This window comes from Taudactylus pleione, unplaced genomic scaffold (assembly GCF_031769625.1).
Source record: "Taudactylus pleione unplaced genomic scaffold, aTauple2 ptg000183l, whole genome shotgun sequence".
Classification (NCBI taxonomy): Eukaryota; Metazoa; Chordata; class Amphibia; order Anura; family Myobatrachidae; genus Taudactylus; species Taudactylus pleione.
Window position 1 is genome coordinate 11,188,998 of NW_028284585.1, and position 5,695 is coordinate 11,194,692.

The following is a 5,695-nucleotide window of genomic DNA, read 5'->3' on the forward strand; positions in this document are numbered from 1 at the left end:
CTCACAATGAAGGGCGAATAGAGAAGCAGGGCAGTGTCACTCTCCAGACTTGACCAAGGACCATAACACAGGCGTCAATACATCAACGTTTCGAGTTTAATAACAACTCGTCATCAGAACTCGAAACTTTGATGTATTGACGCCTGTGTTATGGTCCTTTGTCAAGTCCGGAGAGTGAAACTGCCCTGCATCCATATCCATCCATAGTTAGGCCAAGGAGGGCACTCACAGCAATTTATGATAAGTAATCAAAAAGACACTTTAATATAGAATGTTCACATCACCAAATCCATGTAGCAGTCAATATTTCGACCCCTTGAGGGTCTTTGTCAAGTCAATACATGTCAATACATGTCAACCATCCAGCTTGCTGACCTGGAGCATATATATATTATTACCAGCTACTCTGTGAAATATTATAATTTACCACAGTCAATTGATATTATTTATGTAACCTAACAAACAATTAGTTACTATATAGAAGATGATTTCTAGTCCTCCCTGTAACCATAAAAATAAGGCTTTATCAATTATGTGTATATGCTAGTATCATTACTGCTCTGCACAATTCTTAATGGGATTATGGGCCAAGATATAAATGTGTATGAGAAAGAAACACATCAGAACTGGAAACACCACCAAAATTGTCACTCTTATGGGCCTATGTATCAAAGCTTGATGAGAGATAAAATTGTGAGAGAAAAAGTATTAACCAGTCACCTCCTAACTGTCATTTTTCAAACACAGCCTATAAAGTGTAAGTTAGAAGCTGATTGGTTGGTGATTTATATCTCACAATTTTATCTCTCATCAAGCTTTGATACATAGGGCCTGATTCAGACCCGGTCGCAAGCTCTGAGCGCTCGCAACCGGGCCGATGTTTGCCCACTGGGCATGCGCACGACAGAGCCGGCTCCGTCGTGCGCATGCACGAGACCCGGCTAGCAACGGGTGCTCCGTCGCTCTGGGTCTCGCACCAAAGGGGGCGAGCTGTCGATGGTGAGTGATAGCTCGCCCCGTTTGGTGGGCGGGCCGGGGGGGTGGCCAGCCACACGGAGGTGTTCCTAATGGAATGCTTGCCGTTTGGGGGCGGCCCCACTGACATCACCAGTGATGTCAGTGGGAGAGCTTCCGGCTCTGTTAGAGCCGAAAGCTCTCTGGGGCTTGCGGCCATGAGACCCTACCACAAGGGTCTTGTCGCAAGCCCGATGGTCGCGATGGTCTTGACCATCGCAACCATCAACCCAGGAGGCCGCTCCAAAAAAAAAGCCCTGATTCAGAGCGAGCGCTCTTTCAGAGCGTCCATTTCTGAATCAGGCCCATAGTCCCCTTAGGGGTATATTTACTAAAGTGAGAGTTTTTGCAAGTGGAGATGTTGCCCATAGCAGCCAATCAGATTCTACTTAACATTTATCTAGCACCTTCTACAAGATAATAGCTAGAATCTGATTGGTTGCTATGGGCAGCATCTCCACTTCTAAAAACTCTCACGTTAGTAAATATACACCTTAATCTTCAACACAGATATGGGTGCAATATAAGGAGCTTTCCACCTCCTATCATGTGTTCAAGACAATGGGCTTGATTCAGAGTAGTACGCAAACCCGTTGGTTTGTGTACTACTCCGATTGTGAGAGACCGGCGTATGTGCAGGATCTGCACTGTATATCTGCAGGTCTCCCTCTTTGAGATCTCTTACAATTTCCCCAAACTGCAGCCTGCTTGACAGGCTGCAGTAATTGAAATCTAAATATCTCAGCGCCTGAGGGATACCTGTCGCAGGTTAACCAGGGAAATTGCAAAAGCCCACAATAAACAAGAATACAGATAGAGAAAAGAAACACGCTGGTATCCACAATAGGCAATGACTAAAAGAAAATATATAAAGAATCCTATTCATTATATAACAATCAGGGTACTAACAGCATCCTGCCCGTACACTTACCCAATTTGTCATTGCTCCATTGCTGTTCGACGCACACTGCTCGGGATACTCTGTTGAAATGAATGCAATGGCAGTGCGTTGGCGACCTCGGGCATACCCCAACTGGAGGCAGGTCCAGACATGTCCATGCACGTCAGCACGCATGAGCAACCTTGCTGCAAGCATTGCCTACAGATATTTCAGACCATTCATCAAACTTTTTAGACAGACCTCGTATACTACATTATTAGGGGTGTGCACCGGACACTTTTCGTGTTTTGTGTTTTGGTTTTGGATCTGGATCTTTCTTCGTGTTTTGGATCTGGATTGGTTTTGCCAAAACCACCCTTCCGTGTTTTGGGTTCTGGGTTTTGTGTTTTGGATCTGGATTTTTTCTTAAAAAATAAAAAAAAACCGCTAAAATCACATAAATGGGCCTTTTTTTGTTCCTACGCTATTAATAACCCCAATAACATTAATTTCCACTAATTTCCACTCTATTCTGAACACCTCACACCTCACAATATTGTTTTTAGGCCAAAAGGTTGTACCGAGGAAGCTGGATGACTATGCTAAGCGACACAAGGGGGCGGCACAAACACGTGGCCCATCTAGGAGTGGCACTGCAGTGGCAGACAGGAAGCCAATCAGCGTTATGGTGCCCATTTGCATGTAGCACGAACCCGGGAGATCCGTGCTACATGCATCTGTGTGATTGGCACAGAGCAATGACAGGTCCGTGAGACCCGTCTGTGCTGCTGTGGTAAAAAAAAAAAAAAAAAACCTGTGTAAAAAAAGAAAAAAATGGCGTGCACCCCCCCAAAAAAGAGCAACCAGCCCCGGGCATTAGTAACCCAGTGCTGGGTGTGCTTAAATACAGGGGACAAACGACGTAGGGGTCCCCTGTACTTAAGCACAACCAGCACCGGGCTAGTCAGAACCAGCGCTGGTTGCCAAAATACGGGGGACAAACGACGTAGGGGTCCCCTGTATTCTGCGCAACCAGCTCTGGGCTCTGATCCGGTCCTGGTTCTGGAAATATAGGGGACAAAAAATGAGTAGGGTTCCCCTGTATGTTCCAGAACCAGCACTGGACTTTTTCTAGCGGGGGGCTGATGCCACAGCCAGGGGAGCCCTTTCACCGGGCCCCCCAGCCGCAGCATCAACCCTGACCGCTAGTCAGCCCAGGCCGGGGATCCCTGGAGAGCTGGGGACCCCCCCAATAAAGGGGTCACCCTCTCCAGGGCACCCCAGGCCCAGGCTGATAGCCCGGGGCTATCCCCGCCACCCCTGGTGGCGGTGGGTGGCGGGTTGATTGTGTGGTGTGGTGTAAATAAAGAATATCAAACATTGTCTTTACAAGTAGAACTGCAAGTCCCAGCTAGCCTGCCCCGCATGCTGGTACTTGGAGAACCACAAGTACCAGCATGCAGGGCATTAAGGGCCCACTAGTACCTGTAGTTCACCTGTAAAAAAAATGTTTAAAAAAACACAGGACACACACACCGTGACAGTATAAGTTTATTAAACATACATACACACACACACATGTACACATACTCACCTATGTAACCTGTAGCATCGGTCCACTTGTCCGGTAAAGTATCCCTAGGGGACCTGTGAAAAAAAACATACTCACCATCTCCTATGCGAGGTTCTGTCCTCTTCGTTCCAAAGTAGGCATCCCCGGACTTGGCAAAAAAAAAAAAACGAAAACGCGATCCACGAACTTAGTACCGTTCTATAGAACGGTACTTCCCGAATGAGAGCTTAGCCGCGGGGTATCACCATGGAAACCCCGCTGCTAAGCGTTCATTGGCTGAGAGAGGTCATCTCCCGTCTCTCAGCCAATGAACGGCTCCCTCCATTGTAGTCAATGGTGGGAACCGCAGGGTAAACTTTAATAACCTTGCGGCTCCCAGCATTGACTACAATGGAGGGAGCCGTTCATTGGCTGAGAGAGACGGGAGATGGCCTCTCTCAGCCAATGAACGCTTAGCAGCGGGGTTTCCATGGTGATACCCCGCCGCTAAGCTCTCATTCGGGAAGTACCGTTCTATAGAACGGTATTAAGTTCGTGGATCGCGTTTTCGTTTTTTTTTTTTTTGCCAAGTCCGGGGATGCCTACTTTGGAACGAAGAGGACAGAACCTCGCATAGGAGATGGTGAGTATGTTTTTTTTCACAGGTCCCCTATGGATACTTTACCGGACAAGTGGACCGATGCTACAGGGTTACATAGGTGAGTATGTGTACATGTGTGTGTGTGTGTGTGTGTGTATGTATGTTTAATAAACTTATACTGTCACGGTGTGTGTGTCCTGTGTTTTTTTTAAACATTTTTTTACAGGTGAACTACAGGTACTAGTGGGCCCTTAATGCCCTGCATGCTGGTACTTGTGGTTCTCCAAGTACCAGCATGCGGGGCAGGCTTGCTGGGACTTGCAGTTCTACTTGTAAAGACAATGTTTGATATTCTTTATTTACACCACACCACACAATCAACCCGCCACCCACCGCCACCAGGGGTGGCGGGGATAGCCCCGGGCTATCAGCCTGGGCCTGGGGTGCCCTGGAGAGGGTGACCCCTTTATTGGGGGGGTCCCCAGCTCTCCAGGGATCCCCGGCCTGGGCTGACTAGCGGTCAGGGCTGATGCTGCGGCTGGGGGGCCCGGTGAAAGGGCTCCCCTGGCTGTGGCATCAGCCCCCCGCTAGAAAAAGTCCAGTGCTGGTTCTGGAACATACAGGGGAACCCTACTCATTTCTTTCCCCTGTATTTCCAGAACCAGGACCGGATCAGAGCCCAGAGCTGGTTGCGCAGAATACGGGGGACCCCTACGTCGTTTGTCCCCCGTATTTTGGCAACCAGCTCTGGTTCTGACTAGCCCGGTGCTGGTTGTGTTTAAGTACAGGGGACCCCTATGTCGTTTGTCCCCTGTATTTAAGCACACCCAGCACTGGGTCACTAATGCCCGGGGCTGGTTGCTCTTTTTTTGGGGGGGGGGACGCCATTTTTTTCTCTTTTTACACAGGTTTTTTTTTTTTTATTTACCACAGCAGCACAGACGGGTCTCACGGACCCGTTAGTGCTCTGTGTCAATGACACAGATGCAAGTAGCACGGATCTCCTGGTCCGTGCGTGCATCTGTGTCATTGAAATACACAGCAGCACAGACGGGTCTCACTGACCCATCTGTGCTCTGTGTCACTGTCAATCACACAGATGCATGTAGCACGGATCTCACGAGTCCGTGCTACATGCAAATGAGCACCATAATGCTGATTGGCTGAGAGCCGTGACAGACGGCTCTGTCAGCCAATCAGCACTTTGCCCATTAAAGGCAAAGGCATTTTTTTTTAAATGGCCGCTCGAGGCAAAACCTCGAGATCCGACAGCAGATCTCGAGGTTTTGCCTCGGGAGAGGGATCCGGGGCAGACAGGGAGATCCGAGCTTGGGCTCGGATCGCCCCGGATCCCCGAAGTTCGGGTGGGTTCGGTTCTCAGGGAACCGAACCCGCTCATCCCTATACATTATACATCTTGTTCACTGAGACACCAAATTGGATGTATAACTGCTAATGACTTTGCTATATATGTGTGATATTTTCATGAACTGATACTTTGTTTTTAATGAGATGCGGAGATATCAATTTATTATTGCTGCTTGTGTATACAATTGACTACATGCTATTAATTCATGTTGAATAGTAATATTGTAACTTTTATGTCATTATTTATTTTGTTAGTATTCGATTGATATATAAAGAATCT